The sequence below is a fragment of the Typopeltis vanoorti genome, chromosome 1 (assembly GCF_054136105.1).
Source record: "Typopeltis vanoorti isolate ZY-2024b chromosome 1, IOZ_Tvanoo_1.0, whole genome shotgun sequence".
NCBI classification, from domain to species: domain Eukaryota; kingdom Metazoa; phylum Arthropoda; class Arachnida; order Uropygi; family Thelyphonidae; genus Typopeltis; species Typopeltis vanoorti.
The window spans coordinates 175,916,276-175,936,292 of record NC_143549.1 but is presented as its reverse complement, the minus strand read 5'-3'; positions in this window follow the sequence as shown (position 1 = coordinate 175,936,292).

Genomic DNA, 20,017 nt, shown 5'->3' with positions numbered 1-20,017 from the left:
TGGATTACGTGGGTTATATTCCAGGTAGCTAAGGATTTGGATCGAATTAACCACAAACAACAGCACAGCTCATCGAATGTGCTGTGCCATGTACATGTGACTTGAAGCCTCACAAGTGAAGGAAGGAATACAGTTCTGCTCTCTGATGAGTCCTGTTTTAGCTTACAAGCGGGTTCAAGATGTTATTTGATCTGGATATAAATAGGAATGCAATAACATCCCTCCAGCATCAATAGAAAGAAGAAGAATATGAAGGGCAACACTCCACTTCTCTTAAAAAATGATATGGATAGGACAACTATATAGCGGTACTGAGAACAGATCCTCGAACACTACGTGCTACGGTAAGGGTGCGTTTGGCCCATATTTATTTTTCAAACACGACAACACCAGCTCATAGAGGTGAAATGGTCGAGAAGTATTTTGAAACTGAACCTTGCCAACAACTGCTGTAGCAAGCCGAAACACCAAGTGTACAAAAGATCGAATTTGTGTGTCATTAAAAACAGTTATTCTGATAATATAATATAGTTCGAAAAACAGCTTATTCTCAATTAGTTTCTTCAAAATTGAAGAATACGTTTCTTCAATTTTGAAGAATAAGTTTCGAGGAGTATTTATTAATCGGCTCTGAGAAAGCGTTCTTTAGACGATAGTGACAAGACTTTTGCTTAGTAATCAATAAATTTTGGGTGTGTTAATGTTTACATTATCCTTCCAAGAAACCTGAAAGCATTTATAATAACATTAGAAACAAATGACAATCTGGGTAGAAATATGAATATTGAAAATATTTATATAATCTGAATAACAATGGTTGTCCGTCTTACAGTGCTGCCACCTACCAAAGAAAACTGCTCATGCTGGTGCCTCAACAAAACGACATCAGCATGAGCACCGACTCTTTCGTGCTGTGATAGCAAATTAATGCAAAATGGATGCAGTTGTTAAGGATTTCAAGTTTATGTTCATATGGCATAAAGCAATTGGAATTTCTTTTTTGAGTGGAGTAACTAATAAACACATAACTGACATCAGTGTGAACAGAGGATGCGTTCGAGTGATATATTCATTTCTGGTAATATGTGCGGTAACTATTGTGATAATCAAAGAGTTCTGGTTATCTGGGGTGAATCTTAAAACTTTAAAAGATGTTATTTCATTTACACATCCACTAATTGGAATATTCAGCACGGTATTTCACCACTTGTTCATATACATTCGATCACCTCGAATATCTTCACTGATACGTGATTGCTTTGATTTAGAAAAATCAGTGAAAACCTTTTCAACTCGCTCGAGTTTAATGTACCGTATTTTTGCTGGTTGCTTGCTTTCGAACACTTGTTTATTTGTATCAGGAATTTGTTTCTTCTATGGAAATGATCAAGGAAATAAAGTAGTACACGAGGACCAGCATATATCTTTGGAATCGCTCCTCCTTAATTGGCTGATCATCCTTCTTAATTCACTTACATATTGTGTTTGCGTAAGTCACGAAGTTCTTATACCAACATGGGTAATGTTTTTTGCTACTTTCTTTAATATGGTTTTAAATTCTGTTAATGAAAATTTACGAAAAATGAAAATGTCACCAGAGATTGCTTTTCCGGAAGGTTTAGAGAAACAAAGATCGATATATCTCGAATGTTGTCGGTTAATCAAGAAAGTAGAAAGAGTTTTATCTCCTGGAATATTCCTTTTATTTGCAGGAGAGACTGCTTTTTGTTGTTTTACTGCGTACTTTTTATTTGTGTACCCGGATATTCTTGAATTGAAGTTAGAGGCATCAGTATTGTTATTATTTCGGATGTCACTGATGTTTACATCGATGTTTTCAATATCAAAAATGGCAGAAAAGGTAAGATTTGGTTAAGTTTTAAAGCAAAAAAAAATTAACATTTTAAAATCTTCATTAAATCGTGAATACTGTTTGATCTTCGAAAACCGATTACGGATAGAATAAATCACTTAAATTTTCCAATGTGCTTTCTCTGGTAATAGGTAAACATCCAGTTTTCCTGTTTTTTATTTGGGAATGATATCGATTACTTGTGATTTGTCCATCATGGATATTTTTAAAAAAATTGAATAGTAATAAACAAAGAATCTAGATTAAAAGCTAATCAGATATTTGCTAATGTTGTTGCCATGTTAAAATTGTTTCATGTTTACTGAAATTTATTAATGAAAATAATGTTTTGCAGATATAAATTTGTAGATTTATTTAAATATAATGATTCACGGATTTGAAAACAAAATGTTTGGGAGAATTCATCCCTATTAACATGTACCTCACTCATTCCATTTCTGTGCTGCCAAACCTTGTCAGAATATTTTACAATTCATCTGATATTCATAATTTAAGTGACACAGAATATGATAGTTTTAAACATTTCGAGGGAAGATTTATGTAATTTATATTTATAATAATATCTCGTATCTTTAATATGATCTGACATTTTTCGGAAAATTAAATAATAATTACAAGAAAATTCTCTCTCATTCTTGTCACTCCTTCATCATCAGTCAATAATGTTTCAAATAATAATAATAATAATAATTTTTTTTTTTTTTTTGATGTGATAATATTTTTATTGATCTGCTAAAATATTTACACTTACAATGAACATCTTGAGTGACATTGCGGCTTATAATTTTAGAGAATTCAGCACAAAGTGCTACATTTTCTACATTGGATTTCAATTAGAAATTTTTTTTTTACAAAATACTTTTTGCCTCTATATTATGTATTTACAACACGTGTTCTTCTAATATTTACAATAGGGATTATACAGAATTTTTGAATTTAGAATATACATAATAATAATAATAATAATAATAATAATAATAATAATAATAATAATAATAATAATAATAATAATAATAATAATAATAATAATAATAATAATTATTATTATTATTATTATTATTATTATTATTATTTATTTATTTATTTATTTTATTTATTTATTTATTTATTTATTTATTTATTTATTATTATTATTGTTTTATGTCTCAGATGAATTGCATACATAGTTGCTGTAGTAATTATATATATATATATATATATATATAATATTTACAACGCATTACAATTGTGTATAACAGATACTTGCAAGTTAGTAATTTTCTTCCTAAAAGCTTAGCAGAACTTATCTGAGGAAGATAATAGATGACAGAGGGTGGTGGTTTCATGGTTATGTTCCTATAGTGGTCACAAGCCAGGTGTTGATTTTACTGTTTATTTGTACGTGCTTGGAAGACTTCGACTGCTATTACAGTTTAACTTTTTTTTTTCTCTTTTTGTGCAAATAGGGTTGGATTTAGACATGGTGTGTTTGTTTCTTTGTGTTCTTGCAGTGATAATTTTTGAGAGGGGGGTTTTCATAGGTTTGTGTGTGTGTGCATGTGTGGTGGGGGAGAGAGAAACAGGAATTGCTCTAATTTTCATTCTCGCTATAATATTTATATGGTGCCTGTTTCAGCTCTCTGTATGTTCCTAGGTTTCTGTTGTCGAACGGCAGTTTGTTTATCAAGTCAGGTACGTAGAAGTTTCTGGTGGCTTTGCTGTAGTGATTGTTGTACTTATATGTTATGTAGTTTGTTGACTGTGGTCTTGTTATTCGATATGTTGTTCTGGTTACTCTATATGTTGGGCTGTAGTAATGTTTTAACATGACTGTAGTGGCATAAGTGTTTCACCTTAAATATTTTTGTGTTTTGTCCGTGCTTCCTACATAAGAGTGGGTTGTTCTCAGAATATCAGTTTTATCATTTTATCTTGCAACCATTGTAGCCTGTTAAGTCTGTAGTCTGCGCAGAATGCGTATGATGTGATTGCATATCTTATAATGTTTTCACATAATGCTTTATAGATTAGTATTTTTATGTGGGTTGGGGCAATGTCTTTTAATCTGTATAGTTTGCTTGCTATTATCCTAAGCTTGGTATGTAGGTAGTTTGTATGGCTATTCCAACTTTGATCTGCATCGAAGTGAAGTCCAAGGTAGCGTGTTGTTTTCACCTGTGTGATGGTTGTGATTTTAGGTTCTGCACTTTGTGTATAGGAGGATGAATGTTTCATAGTGAGATATTTAGTTTCTATGGGCAAGGTTTGGGGGTTTTTGAATATCATTAGCTTTGTTTTTCCAGGGTTTATATATATGCCGTTTTCGGTTAACCAGTTATTGATTTGATTGATGTCGTGTTCCATATTTGTGTGAGCGATATTTGAATTGTTGTGAATGGATACTATGGCCGTGTCGTCTGCATACTGGAAGATTTTACTTTTTAGGGGGAGTTGGCTTATGTCGTGTGTATATATGGTAAATAGAATGGGAGATAGGACAGCTCCTTGCGGTACTCCATAGGTTACATGTACCTCTTTGCTGTATGCTGATCCTATACGTGTGATGTGCTTTCTGTTTTTCGTGTATGCTTTAAACCACTGGAGTAGACAACCTCCAATTCCGATATGGGTTAGTTTCGTTAACAAGGTTTTGTGTGTTAGTGTGTCAAATGCTTTTGTTAGGTCAATGAATACCACTAATGTTATTCTGTTTTTATCCAATGCAGCGTTTATTAGATCTGTGAAATCTTCCAGGAGTGTTGCTGTTCCTTTATTTTTTTGAAAGCCATATTGTGTTTTGGGTATGATTTGAAATTTTTCAACGTATGTGGAGAGTTTCTGATGTACAGTGCGCTCCATGATTTGGTTGATTACAGGCAGCGTGGCGATAGGTCTGTAATTACTTATTATGTTTCTTTTTCCCTGTTTGTGTATGGGTGTGATTAATGCAGTCTTCAGTGTTTCAGGTATGTGTCCCGTTTCGAAGATTTTATTTAACAGTTTTTGTATAACTGGAAGTAGGTCGGTTGAGTGTTTCTTGATGTCTTTTGGTCTGATTCCGTCTATCCCCGGTCCTTTGTTAGGATTAATTTGTTGAATTGCCAGTGATAGTTCTTCTTTTGTTACTGTGGGGAACCACATCGACTGGGTTGCTCGTGGACCTAGTGGAGAATGTTCGTTGCTGTGAGGAAAGGTTGTTTCTTGTAGCTTTTGGACAGAGTTCACGAAGTGCTGATTAAATTTGTTTGGCAGCTGTTTGAGGGATTTGGGATCGCAGGAAAAGCTGTGTTTTATAGTTTCTGAGGCAGTGGTTCTGTGTATATTGTCCAGCATTTCATTAATCAGGTGCCAGGTTTCCTTTATATCATTGTGAGCTGTTGTTAATTTGTTGCTGTAATAGTTTCTTTTTGCCGTTCTAATCTAGGTTGTTAGGAGATTCCGTTTTCTTTTGTAATCAGCTTTTAAAGCGATATTGTTCAGCGACTTCTTAAGTTGTTTCCATAGGGCATCTTTTCTTTGTATGTCTGTTAGTATGTTGTCTGTTATCCATGGATTTTGTTTCGTTTGGGGGCGTATTTTTATTTTTGTTAATGCTTTGTTGTATATTTTGTTAAATGCAAGTTTAAGATTATTATATGCAGCTTCAGCAGAGTCTAAAGATGCTATCTGCATCAGTCTGTTTTTCTAATTTCATCGTTCACTATTGCTTCGTTTACAATGCTATGATACTGTTTTGTAGTCTCAGTGATTTTTATGGGTTCTGGTTCAGTGTGTAACTGCAATGCTGTGAAATAATGGTCTGCTAGTTTGTATGTTATGACGGCTGCTGTGTGGCTGTTTGGAGGGGCCCTTATATTTATATGATCAATGCAGGTTGAGGTTGTTGTGTTTCCGACTATCTCTTCTATTGTATACGACTGTATCAATGTGGTTATGTTATATGCCGATAAAAGGTCTAGGTATTGTTCTGTGTTGTTATTTATGTTCCTGATGTTTATATTAATGTCTCCTATTATTATCAAGTATTTTGAGGTGCCTACTTTCGTGGTTGAAAACCATCTGTTTAGTTCTTCTAGGAATTTTGTGGTGCTTAAGTTGGGTGGTCTGTATATTGCGTTTAAGATCAGGGAGTTTTCTTGTTTGATGTTTTTAATTTCGATGCATATGTTTTCTGCGTATTCTAATTTATTGTTTATTTCTGTTACTTCTAGTTTATGTTTGGTAAATATTATTATACCACCGCCTCGTTTTGTTTGTCTACAGTGTTTGTGTTGTTGGAAGTGTAGCATTTGGTAGGAGGATGCCTCTTCGTTTGTCGTAGATACTTCAGTCAGTATTAAAATGTCTATTTCGTCTATATCTTCCTTCGGATAAGCTTGCAGGGTCACGCCAGTATTTTTGAATGCTTCTGATGTTGATGTGGAGAATTGATAGTCCTTTTTTGGGGATTGTCAGTTGCTTCCATTCTGTTATTGATTTCAAAATGTGGCAATTATCATGTTCCGGGGTGATTACGTCTGCTTGATGGTCTGCATTCATGTTGGTTGGTGTGCTGTTCCTTCTTTAGGAGTTGTCAATATTCCTTTCAATGCGACAGCTTGTTGAGGTCATCTACGGATTTTATTTCGATTGGTTTTGCGTCTTGTGTCTTTCTTAGGAATATTTTGCTGTCTCTTATCCATATAAACTGGTAATTGTTTTATGTTTTTACTTTCCTTGCTTGGTAGAATATTTTCAGATAATATGGCATAAGGTATTCGGACAAGTATATTGGGGTATTGTCGTGGTCTCCTTTCAGATCCTTGACTACTGGATTTTTAATCCTGCTAGCTTTTATAAGTGTAGTTTTTATTAGGCTGTTGGTGAGTCGCACTACGACGGGAGAAGGACGGGTATTATTTTCTCTTTTCCTTTTTTGTGGTAACCGATGCACTGACTGGATGTCTCTTGATTCAATAGGAGAGCCGATTTTTGGCTTAGTTGTATTACAGTGTCTCTTAGATGTTCCGTAGCTATTTCTGGGAGACCATTTATTAGGAGGTCATTTTTGTGCTGCTGTTGGTTTGAGAGCTCGTACTGTTGCTTTAAAGAGTTTAGTTTTTGCCATAGGTCCGTTGTCTCTTTAATTAAATTATGCTGTTTTTCAGTTAGCTCTTTGACGCAGATTTAAATTTCTCTAACGGTCTGTAACATACCTTCTACCGAGTTATTATTAAATTTAATAAATTCCTCATATTGGTTGAATTTTTCTGTAATTTTTGCGATATGTTTTTTAAATAGTTCTCCAACAAAATCGATTAAACAGTCTTTTTGGTTTTGTAATCTATTTTCAAGTAATGTATTTAAAGTTGGCTCACCTGGGTTTCCGTTGTTGTTTTCTTTGTTTTTAATTCCCTCTGTTGTTGATAGCTGTTTACTGCCTGCGGTTGTTTTCTGCATTGGCTGTTTTCCACCTGCGGTCGAAGGCAACATTCCTTTGTTGTCTCTGCAATGGGGACTCTTCCACTCGTCACGATTCTTGTTTGATTTTCGCTGCCAAGTAGCCTCGGATAATCCTGAACATAGAAAATGCATATTTCTTTGGCAGTTCCTACATCTTACGTGGTTTTCTTCCCCCGTTAGGTCTTCTTGGCATTTGTAGCACTTCATATTTCTTGTTTGACGATCTTGCTGTAATTTCTAATATGGCGTCTTCCTTTGTTCTCTTCTCGCGTAGTTGACCAACGTATACTTCGAACTTTGAATACTTATATTTTACTTATTACTTAACAGATACTTACAGTTTTTACATCTATATGTTCGTCTTGAAGAACGAAGTTCACTGATGTACTTTAAATTTTAATTCACAAGAAAATATCTACTTTGCAACTTAAAATATGGGAGCATCGAAATAGCTTGCTTGCGATCGCTTGCTGCTAAAGCGCCCTGTAATAATAATAATAATAATAATAATAATAATAATAATAATAATAATAATAATAATAATAATAATAATTTTTTAAACATTTTATTATTGCTCAGATAAATTACATACATCATATGAACACAATTATGCATAACAAATACTTTCTCGTACAAAAATTTTTTTAAAATAATAATAATGACAATTACAGTTTACAACGTATATTATTATAATATTCATAATGATGATTATTACAGATGTTGCTTTGCAATTTTACACTCTATATATACAATACAATGGTTATAATCACTCTACTCTATATTGCATACTTTTGTTACAGTCATTATATACATTACATACATTTGATTACATATGATACATTAGTTACATTTGTTTACATATAATACATACATTACATACATTGGTCTACATGTGATACGTACATTACTGTACATGTATTTGGTTACATACGATACATATTGGATGAGAACTAATTTCTCCGCTTTCATTCTCGAAGCTTATATGTAAGCTTATCTGAGGATGACACCAGTTGGTTATTATTTATTGTTTTTTCTTGCTGTGTTGGGAAGCTACGAAATCTATGATTGAGTAAATTCGCGCGCACGCACGCACACACGCACGCACAGAGTAGATTCTGACCAACTGAGGAGTATGCTGATTTCAGCGCAATGTTATAGGCTGCTCGATCGGAAGTATATTGACTATGCATTTAAAAAAATATTTAAATGATGCAATATCAGAATGTGTTCCGAGAATTCGAAGAATATGTAAGGAGTCAAATGGATGGTTAATCTTATTAAGTAAGAGATTCGTATAAAACGGATCATCTGGGAGGATTGCTATGTGCATAAGGGTGATGTCTGTTATGAAAATTATAAGAAATGGACCAGAACAGTCAAATGGAATGCAGGAAAGTACTTCCAGGCAGACTTTAGAGGAGCTGTATTTGGAAGTGATAAAACGATTAGATTCATACTGATATATTCTCAGTATTAGATTCATTCTGACAGTCTACTAATCTGTGGAGTGAGTTATTTTTATGCCAGTACTACTATACATATGAAATATTGGAATTCTGTGGAACAGTCTTTTACATATTAGAATGCAGTGAGACTATCGTTGTATTTTAAGTTCTCATCAACTAAGACTAATGAGAGCCTTTCATTATGTTTGTGAAACTTGGAAAGTTTTTCAGTTTCTCTGTTTTTCTGTTAAAACTTCAGTTTTTCTTCAGTCGGACTGAATTCCAGTCGCAAATAAAATGTATTTTATGAACAGTTTTACTTTAAACTACATGTACTTCACAGGCACCTCTTGAACACTATTTCAATAATAAAGGCTATCCCTAAACATTCTTCCTGGAAACCAAGAAGTTTCAATTGTAATATTATAGCATAAACTACTAGTTATCTCAAAACACGCTGTTCTCTTATAACGATAAAAGTTATTATTATTTAATAACCATTTATTAAAATAAGAATATACAGTAAGAACGCATTGCTCTTTACATAAGACAAGATTTCTTAGATGCAAAAATGTGTTTTATGATTAAATATAATTAAAAGGTGAATAAAGAGATAGTGCTTTTATAACAGTATCGTGTTACATTTCACTCTCGAGAACGACATTCGCTCCTCGGCTGCATATTTGAAGCCCATCTGGAAGTAGAAAAATATTTATGAGAGCTTTCGAAACGAGAATGAGTTAGTTTCATATGGAGATGAAAGGTTTTCCTGAAATATATGCAAGGCATGCAAACCGTCCGAAGGTAATACAATCCAGAAACAATGCAATATCCGTATAACCAATCATAGGTTTGTTCTCACTACATACTTGAATTGAAAAATTACTCTAAATAAATTAAATGTTAATATTATTTCATCGCTTCAGACTGTACGGTGTGCATGTGCATTTCGTTGGTCGGTACATTACCGAAGTTGTAGATACATTCACATATTCCTTCATCTACAAGAATATTGAAACAATAGAAATCAAATATGTTGAATAGAAGTATCACTATGGAATGTGGTAGGTTTTTTTTTTTTTTTTTTGCTTATTCTAGAATTAGCCTGTGCTTGGAGCAGACAGCAAGATTTTTAATTCCAGTACACAAAAAATCGATTGCAGACAATACCACTACAAATTGTGAAGCCAAAGTGGTTAGTACAATTTGTACACATACTGTACACCTATATTCGTTCGCTTTATTAGCTGTAGGGAGGGCGTCTTCTCTTTCCAACGAAGTTAGCAATGGGACTCTCAGTAACATGAAACCTTTGTAAGAGTATTAAGGTTGTAGGTAAATTTTCTTCTACCAGTGTTTTCTGTTTCATAGGGAGATGGCAGAAATTTGTCTTCCACAAACTCAGATTTGGAAACTCTAAAAAGCAATCAACCGTCTAGAGGAACTCATTTAATTAATAAACATAACACGCTGAGCTCATAGACAATTTTTCAGTAATTCCAATGCCTAGCTTATTGGAGGCTGACGTGTTTTAAAATTTCAACATTTGGTGTCTGCAGCAGAATTACTGAATTATTTCACCTTAACAAAATCTACTATACAATATATGATACGTTTGCAAAGCTTTCTGGAAAAATTCACATAAAAACAACTTACTTATGCACTACAGGGTTATTTAAGTTATTTCAATTATGTATAAAACAACACATATAAAAGCATCAGGTATATACAAATAATATAACGCCATATACAAAAGTACAAATAATTTTTTTTTTTTTTTTTTTTTAACATTTTATTATGTCTCAGTATAAATTACATACAATAATAATATTTACAATATTTAAAATAAGGTTTATACAGAATTTTTGAATTTAGAATATAATAATAATAATTTTTTTTTTTTTTTTTATAAACGACTTATTTGTTTTTGTTTTTACAATGAAAGTGATAAGGTTTACTATCACACAGAGTATCTGCACACACACGCAATGAAAAACATATTATCTTTTTTGTACAGTACGAAAATTTGATATACAAAATGCAGTGTACATTTTATAAATATGAGTATACATTTTTTTTTTAAACTAGCTAAATATGGATTGGCATCAATGTGCACTCAATTCACGATACAATGCAGTAATGCAGCGTACACTCACAATTCAATAGTAATAATAATACTTTTTTTTTTTTTACATTTCATTATGTCTCAGTATAAGTTACATACAATAATAATATTTACAGTATTTACAATATGGATTATATACATTTTTTTTTTTTTTTTTTTTTTTTTTTTATGTCTCAGATGAATTGCATACATAGTTGCTGTAGTAATTATATGTATATAATATTTATAACGCATTACAAGTGTATAACAGATACTTGCAAGTTAGTAATTTTCTTCCTCGAAGCTTAGCAGAGCTTATCTGAGGAAGATAATAGATGACAGAGGGTGGTGGTTTTATGGTTGTGTTCCTATAGTGGTCACAAGCCAGGTGTTGATTTTACTGTTTGTTGGTACATGCTTAAGACTTCGACTGCTATTACAGTTTAACTTTTTTTTTTTTTTGTGAAAATAGGGTTGGATTTAGACATGGTGTGTTTGTTGCTTTGTGTTCTTGTAGTGATAGTTTTTGGAGAGGGGGGGTTGTCATAGGTTTTTTGTGTGTGTGTGTGTGTGTGTGTGTGTGTGGTGGGGGAGAGAGAAACAGGAATTGCTCTAATTTTCATTCTCACTATAATATTTATATAGTGCCTGTTTCAGCTCTCTGTATGTTCCTAGGTTTCTGTTGTCGAATGGCAGTTTGTTTATCATGTCAGGTACGTAGAAGTTTCGGGTGGCTTTGCCGTGGTGATTGTTGTACTTATATGTTATGTAGTTTGTTGACTGTGGTCTTGTTATTTGATATGTTGTTCTGGTTACTCTATATGTTGGACTGTAGTAGTGTTTTAACATGACTGTGTAGTGGCGTAATTGTTTCACCTTAAATATTTTGTGTTTTGTCCGTGCTTCGTGCATAAGAGTGGGTTGTTCCCAGAATATCAGTTTTATCATTTTATCTTGCAACCATTGTAGCCTGTTAAGTCTGTAGTCTGCGCAGAATGCGTATGATGTGATTGCATATCTTAAAATGTTTTCACATAATGCTTTATAGATTAGTATTTTTATGTGGGTTGGGGCAATGTCTTTTAATCTGTATAGTTTGCTTGCTATTATCCTAAGCTTGGTATGTAGGTAGTTTGTATGGCTATTCCAACTTTGATCTGCATCGAAGTGAAGTCCAAGGTAGCGTGTTGTTTTCACCTGTGTGATGGTTGTGATTTTAGGTTCTGCACTTTGTGTATAGGAGGATGAATGTTTGATAGTGAGATATTTTGTTTCTATGGGCAGGGTTTGGGGGTTTTTGAATATCATTAGCTTTGTTTTTCCAGGGTTTATATATATGCCGTTTTCGGTTAACCAGTTAGTGATTTGATTGATGTCGTGTTGCATATTTTTGTAAGCGATATTTGCAGTGTTGTGAATGGATACTATGGCAGTGTCGTCTGCATACTGGAAGATTTTACTTTTTAGGGGGAGTTGGCTTATGTCGTGTGTGTATATGTTAAATAGAATGGGAGATAGGACAGCTCCTTGCGGTACTCCACAGGTTACTTGTACCTCTTTGCTGTGTGCTGATCCTATACGTGTGATGTGCTTTCTGTTTTTCGTGTATGCTTTAAACCACTGGAGTAGACGACCTCCAATTCCGATATGGGTAAGTTTCGTTAACAAGGTTTTATGTGTTAGTGTGTCAAATGCTTTTGTTAGGTCAATGAATACCACTAATGTTATTCTGTTTTTATCCAATGCAGAGTTTATTAGATCTGTGAAATCTTCCAGGAGTGTTGCTGTTCCTTTATTTTTTTGAAAGCCATATTGTGTTTTGGGTATGATTTGAAATTTTTCAACGTATGTGGAGAGTTTCTGATGTACAATGCGCTCCATGATTTGGTTGATTACAGGCAGCGTGGCGATAGGTCTGTAATTACTTATTATGTTTCTTTTTCCCTGTTTGTGTATGGGTGTGATTAGTGCAGTCTTCAGTGTTTCAGGTATGTGTCCCGTTTCGAAGATTTTATTTAACAGTTTTTGTATAACTGGGAGTAGGTCGGTTGAGTGTTTCTTGATGTCTTTTGGTCTGATTCCGTCTATCCCCGGTCCTTTGTTAGGATTAATTTGTTGAATTGCCAGTGATAGTTCTTCTTTTGTTACTGTGGGGAACCACATCGACTGGGTTGCTCGTGGACCTAGTGGAGAATGTTCGTGTGTGTGAGGAAAGGTTGTTTCTTGTAGCTTTTGGACAGAGTTCACGAAGTGCTGATTAAAGTTGTTTGCCAACTGTTTGAGGGATTTGGGGTCGCAGGCAAAGCTGTGTTTTATTGTTTCTGTGGCAGTGGTTCTGTGTATATTGTCCAGCATTTCATTAATCAGGTGCCAGGTTTCCTTTATGTCGTTCTGTGCTGTTGTTAATTTGTTGCTGTAATAGTTTCTTTTTGCCGTTCGAATCTGGGTTGTTAGGAGATTCCGTTTTCTTTTGTATTCAGTTTTTAAAGCGATATTGTTCGGTGACTTCTTAAGTTGTTTCCATAGGGCATCTTTTCTTTGTATGTCTGTTAGTATGTTGTCTGTTATCCATGGATTTTGTTTCGTTTGGGGGCGTATTTTTATTTTTGTTAATGCTTTGTTGTATATTTTGTTAAATGCAAGTTTAAGATTATTATATACAGCTTCAGCAGAGTCTAAAGATGCTATCTGCATCCAGTCTGTTTTTCTGATTTCATCGTTCACTATTGCTTCGTTTACAATGCTATGATACTGTTTTGTAGTCTCAGTGATTTTTATGGGTTCTGGTTCAGTGTGTAACTGCAATGCTGTGAAATAATGGTCTGCTAGTTTGCATGTTATGACGGCTGCTGTGTGGCTGTTTGGAGGGGCCCTTATATTTATATGATCAATGCAGGTTGAGGTTGTTGTGTTTCCGACTATCTCTTCTCGTGTATACGACTGTATGGATGGGGTTATGTTGTATGCCGATAATAGGTCTAGGTATTGTTCTGTGTTGTTATTTATGTTCCTAATGTTTATATTAATGTCTCCTATTATTATCAAATATTTTGAGATGCCTACTTTCGTGGCTGAAAGCCATCTGTTTAGTTCTTCTAGGAATTTTGTGGTGCTTAAGTTGGGTGGTCTGTATATTGCGTTTAATATCACGGAGTTTTCTTGTTTGATGTTTTTAATTTCGATGCATATGTTTTCTGCGTATTCTAATTTATAGTTTATTTCTGTTACTTCTAGTTTATGTTTGGTAAATATTATTATACCACCGCCTCGTTTTGTTTGTCTGCAGTGTTTGTGTTGTTGGAAGTGTGGCATTTGGTAGGAGGATGCCTCTTCGTTTGTCGTAGATACTTCAGTCAGTATTAAAATGTCTATTTCGTCTATATCTTCCTTCAGATAAGCTTGCAGGGTCAGCCAGTATTTTTGAATGCTTCTGATGTTGATGTGGAGAATAGATAGTCCTTTTTTGGGGATTGTCAGTTGTTTCCATTCTGATATTGATTTCAGAATGTGGCAATAATAATAATAATAATAATAATAATAATAATAATAATAATAATAATTCTTTTCAATAAAACTTTATTATTCATATTAATATTCATAATACATTACATGATCACAATTGTGCATAACAGATATTTACATGTACATAATATTTTTTAAATAATAATAATAATTTACAAGATATATTATTAGAATATTAACAAGGATGATTATACAGATTTTAGAAAGCTTTTTACTTGGGTATATATTATGTTAAAGATACCAAGCAATTTTATAAACTAGGTTTATATTCTTTTTTTCCCAAGTAAGCAAACAAACAATTAAGTCACGTTTGTGACTGCACGTACTGCAACACTGAGGCAACTCGTTGTAAAGGTGGAATAAGCCCCGATCACTTTCCTTAGTATTTTACCCGAATGCAAAGCACATTTCCTTGCGGAGATGTATGATGCTATGCATTGTATTTTTATTTAATGAGTTCAAAGCACCACATTGCAACTTGTTCAGGTAAAATTTATAAGCTCTGTATTACTTCACCCTTTGGCATTTTTTAGGTATGGTTCGCACTGACGAGACCTCAATAAAGTTCGAAACCGGTCTGAGCAGTGACCATTACCTTAATGCATAGCATCATATATCTTCGCAAGGAAATGTGCTTTGCATTAGTGCAAAATACTAAGGAAAGTGATCGAAACTTACTTCACCTTTACAACGAGTTTCCTCAGTGTTGCACTACGTGCAGCCGCAAACTTGACTTATTTGTCTTTTTGCTTACTTGGGGAAAAAAGGATTAAAACACCTAGTATAAAATTGCATGGTATCTTTAATATACAGATTTATAATTGTTATTATCATATAGAGAATTATTATATGGAGAAATTTCTCTATATGATAATTACTTTGAATAACAGCATTTTATTATTATTATTATTATTATTATTATTATTATTATTATTATTATTATTATTATTATTATTATTATTATTATTCCGGGAAACTCCAAGGAGTCGACAGACTCATCGATGGAGGCCCTAACATCATGTCTGGAACAACTATTCAACATTCACACAGTATCTATCATATCTTGCCTTGAACTCATTCACGGTCGTAGCACCCACAACAGACTGGAAGCTTATTCCACTCATTCACCACTGTCCAAGTAAAAAACCTAGCTCTAACACCCTTGTCAACCACGCTCTTGCCCAGCTTCCATGCATGGCCCCTAGTCCTCCCACCACCAGTCATATTTTCAAAAATATCTTCTGGATCAATCTTATAAAAACCCTTCAGTAATTTGAATTTCTCAATCATATCACCCCTCCTTCGCCTATCGTCCAATTTCTGCAACCCACAAATCCTCAACCTATTCTCATAAGGTTCATTACACAGTCCTGCTATCATCTTGGTCACTCGTCTCTGGACCCTCTCCACTTCCTCCCCATCACGAAGAAACCCTGGTGCCCATAACTGGGCACAGAAGTCCAGATGGGGTCTTATCAATGCTCGATACAGAGGAACAACAACTTGTTTGTCTCTGCATGTTAAACTATTTTTCATAAGCCAAGTGATTTGGTGAGCTGTTTTAGTCACTTTTGCAATGTGCCCCCTAAACTTCAACTCCCTATCCACCAGCACTCCCAAATCCCTGGCCTCATTAATCTCCTGGAGTACGGTCCCACCAATGCGATATACTGCTGCTGTTCTTTTCACGCCAAAGTGCATAACCTTACACTTTGCCACATTAAAATGACATCCATTTTTCCTAGCCCAGTCCTACAAACTATCCAAATCATCCTGTAAAATTTTGACATCCTGTGCACTCACAATTGCTCTACTCAACTTTGCATCATCAGCAAACAAGTGAACACTTCCTCTCAAATCCTTTCCAATATCATTGATGAACAAATTGAAAAGCAGTGGTCCAAGAACAGAGCCCTGCGGCACTCCACTAGTCACAAGACGTCTTTTTGACTCCACTCCTGAATAAACCACTTTCTGGTATCTCTCCTTCAACCACCCTCCTATCCATCTTACCAACCTTATATCTATCCCCATCTGCTCCAGTTTACTGATTAGGGTTCCATGTGGTATCCTGTCAAAGGCCTTGGCAAGGTCCAGTAGTATCACTGTAAACCTATTACCCCTATCCAGTTCTGTTATAAAACGTGAGCAAGTTACTGAGGCATGATCTACCCTTCACAAAACCATGTTGTCCCCCATACAATATCCCATTTTCATCTATCCAATCCTGTATTCTTTTCTTGACTAATTTCTCTAAGACCTTGACAATGATTCCTGATATGCTAATCGGTCGGTAATTTACAACAGCAGTCTTGGAACCACCTTTATGCAGTGGAACTATTTTCCCCTCCTTCCACCCGCTCGGGACTAACCCGGACCCGAGACTCAAATTAAACAAAATGGTCAAGGGTACTGACAATTCTTTAGCTGCTTCTCGTACTACACGAGCTGGTATACCATCCAATCCCACAGATCTATTGACATTGAGGTTATGCAATAGACTACTCACCTCCACTTCATTCACCACAATTCCCGTATAATCTACTGGTTTATTCGTTTCTGCAATGTCACCACCACCTGGATGATATATTCTTGCAAAGTGCTCACTCAGTAACTCAGCTATCTCAACTGATTCAGTTACCTCCCTACCATCGGCATTCTTTAAAATCATTCTGCCATGTACATTTTTCCTTTTACTTGCTACATATCTAAAAAACTGTTTAGGATTCTCTTTAGCCTGCATGGCCAATGTTCTTTCGTAATCCTTTTTTGCTTTTCTTACCACACTCGTCACCCTGCGCTTTATACCGTTCATGTGCCTGCCGGTCATCTTTCTCCTTAAATTCCCTCCATAGTTGTTTCTTTTTTTGCAGCTCAAGCTTAATGGTGTTATTCATCCATTTAACCCCTACTTGATTTATTATTCGGACTCTGGGTATACGGTCAGCCATTGCTTCATGCAAGCACTTCCTAACTACCTCCCATGCACTATCAACTTCTAGTCCTTGCAGTTGTACATGCCATGGCACTGAGCCAATCAAACTCCTAAGCTTGTCATACTTTCCCGCCCGATAATTCCACATGTAACCTGTCTTAATTGAAAATTCTACACCTTTAGCCACCTCCCAAGTCAAGACCCTATGATCACTCTCACCGATTGGTGGCAATGTGGTCATATTTGTTACAGCCAAATCCTCAGATGTAATTACTAGGTCCAAATCCTCAGATGTAATTATATATGTAAATATTCTGCATTATCATGCAGAATATTTACATATATATACATTTAAGACAATTACATTTTTTGTTTTGTACAAAATTTTGTACACGGTTTAGAGTATCTTAATTTATTTTTAATATTTTTTTTGAATATAAATAAAAATATATATTTTTCGTATCAGTATCATCAGTTATTATTATACACTGTATGTAGATATACATTGCAATAATTTGCAGTCTATAATTAGGAGGACCAGTTGATTTAAGCGGGCTGATCCCACCTACTTCGTAGCTAGGGCTCGCTTTTATGAAAAGAGTGCGATTAGCCTTCACCAACTATGATCTTTGGTGCTGTTTATCAGAGTGACCATACGGCATCTATGGATGCCCGGTGAACATATAGATATACGTACTGTTATTTATGGAGTGTAGGCGTTGGATGCCTACACAATAATAATAACAACAATAACAATAAAAATAATATTTTTTTTGAAATGACAAAGCTTACTATCATACAAAGTATTTACATAATATATACAAATGATACATATTTCTGTACAATACAATGATTCAGTACTAAATGCAGAGTAGTTAATTTTAATAAAATATTTATACTTTAAAAAAACAACAACAACTAAATATTAAACCATCGCATTTACATTTGGATTGTCACGAATGAACATACAGTTCACTATAAAATGCAGTAATGCAACACAAGGTTCAACTTATTTTTTCCTTTCAAATATTTACATATGTACAATGATCATCTATTCAGTATGTTATTTTACAAGGTTCATCACTTTGTGCTAAATATAATGAGATTTAAATAGTAATGATGATAACATAGTTTTTTTTAAAATAACAATCACAGTAATAATTTACAATTATATTGTTCAGAGTTACATAAGTTGTATAATATTACATGTTGTGGTTTACTATTTTTTTTCCAAGTTTGAAAACGTGTGATTATGCAACACTATTTACACGCATGCAATCAAAACATTGTATTTCCTAATTCTCACAAACATACAGTGTAAACTCATAATCTACATTTTTTTATTACATTGCATACATTTGTGACAGTTATTACATACATTATATACATTTGTTACAGTTATTACATACATTATATACATTTGTTACAGTTATTACATACATTATATACATTTGTTTACGTATAATACATACATTACATTACATGCATTTGGTACATATGATACATCTTGGATGAGAAGTAATTTCGCTGCTTTCAACCTCGAAGCTTATATGCAAGCTTATCTGAGGATGACACCAGTTTGTTATTATTTATTTATTTGTTTATTTTTTTGCGGTGTTGGGAAGCTACGAAATCTATGATTGAGAAATTCGCGCACGCACGCACACACACACACACACACACACACACACACACACACACACACACACACACACACACACACACACACACACACACACACACACACACACACACACACACACACACACACACACACACACACACACACACACACACACACACACACACACACACACACACACACACACACACACACACACACACACACACACACACACACACACACACACACACACAGAATAACTCGGAATGTGTGGTTGAAAGCCATATGTTTAGTTCTTCTAGGAATTTTTTGGTGCTTAAGTTGGGTGGTCTGTATATTGCGTTTAATATCAAGGAGTTTTCTTGTTTGATGTTTTTAATTTCGATGCATATGTTTTCTGCGTATTCTAATTTATAGTTTATTTCTGTTATTTCTAGTTTATGTTTGGTAAATATTATTATATCAGCGCTTCGTTTTGTTTGTCTGCAGTGTTTGTGTTGTTGGAAGTGTGGCATTTGGTAGGAGGTTGCCTCTTCGTTTGTCGTAGATACTTCAGTCAATATTAAAATGTCTACGTCGTCTATATCTTCCTTCAGATAAGCTTGATGGTGTGCATTCATGTTGGTTGGTGCTGTTCCCTCTTTACGAGTGGTCAATATTCCTTTCAGTGTGGCAGCGTGTTCAGGTCTTCTACGGATTTTATTTCGCTTTTGCGTCTTGTGTCTTTCTAGGAATATTGTGCTGTCTCTTATCCATATAAATAATAATAATAATAATAATAGAACTGAGAATTATTTTACGCTGATTGCCTATTAGGAAAAAGAAAGCATTAGCAGACATTTTTATTTTTTTATTCTTAGCCATAGACAAAGGATTTTCCATTATAGTTGAAAATCAATGCGATGTTGCTCTGATTTGCTGTTTCATCCTCCGTCCCTGTCATTTAAAATAGTTGTGTTACTCGCATATGATTAATATTTATATTCAAAGATAAACAGCCTATTTTGAATAACGCCGTTCCGACCACCGATCGTTTTGATGTACAATACCTTTCGCCTTATGAACGCTTTACTATAGATTGTGCTGGGAAGCC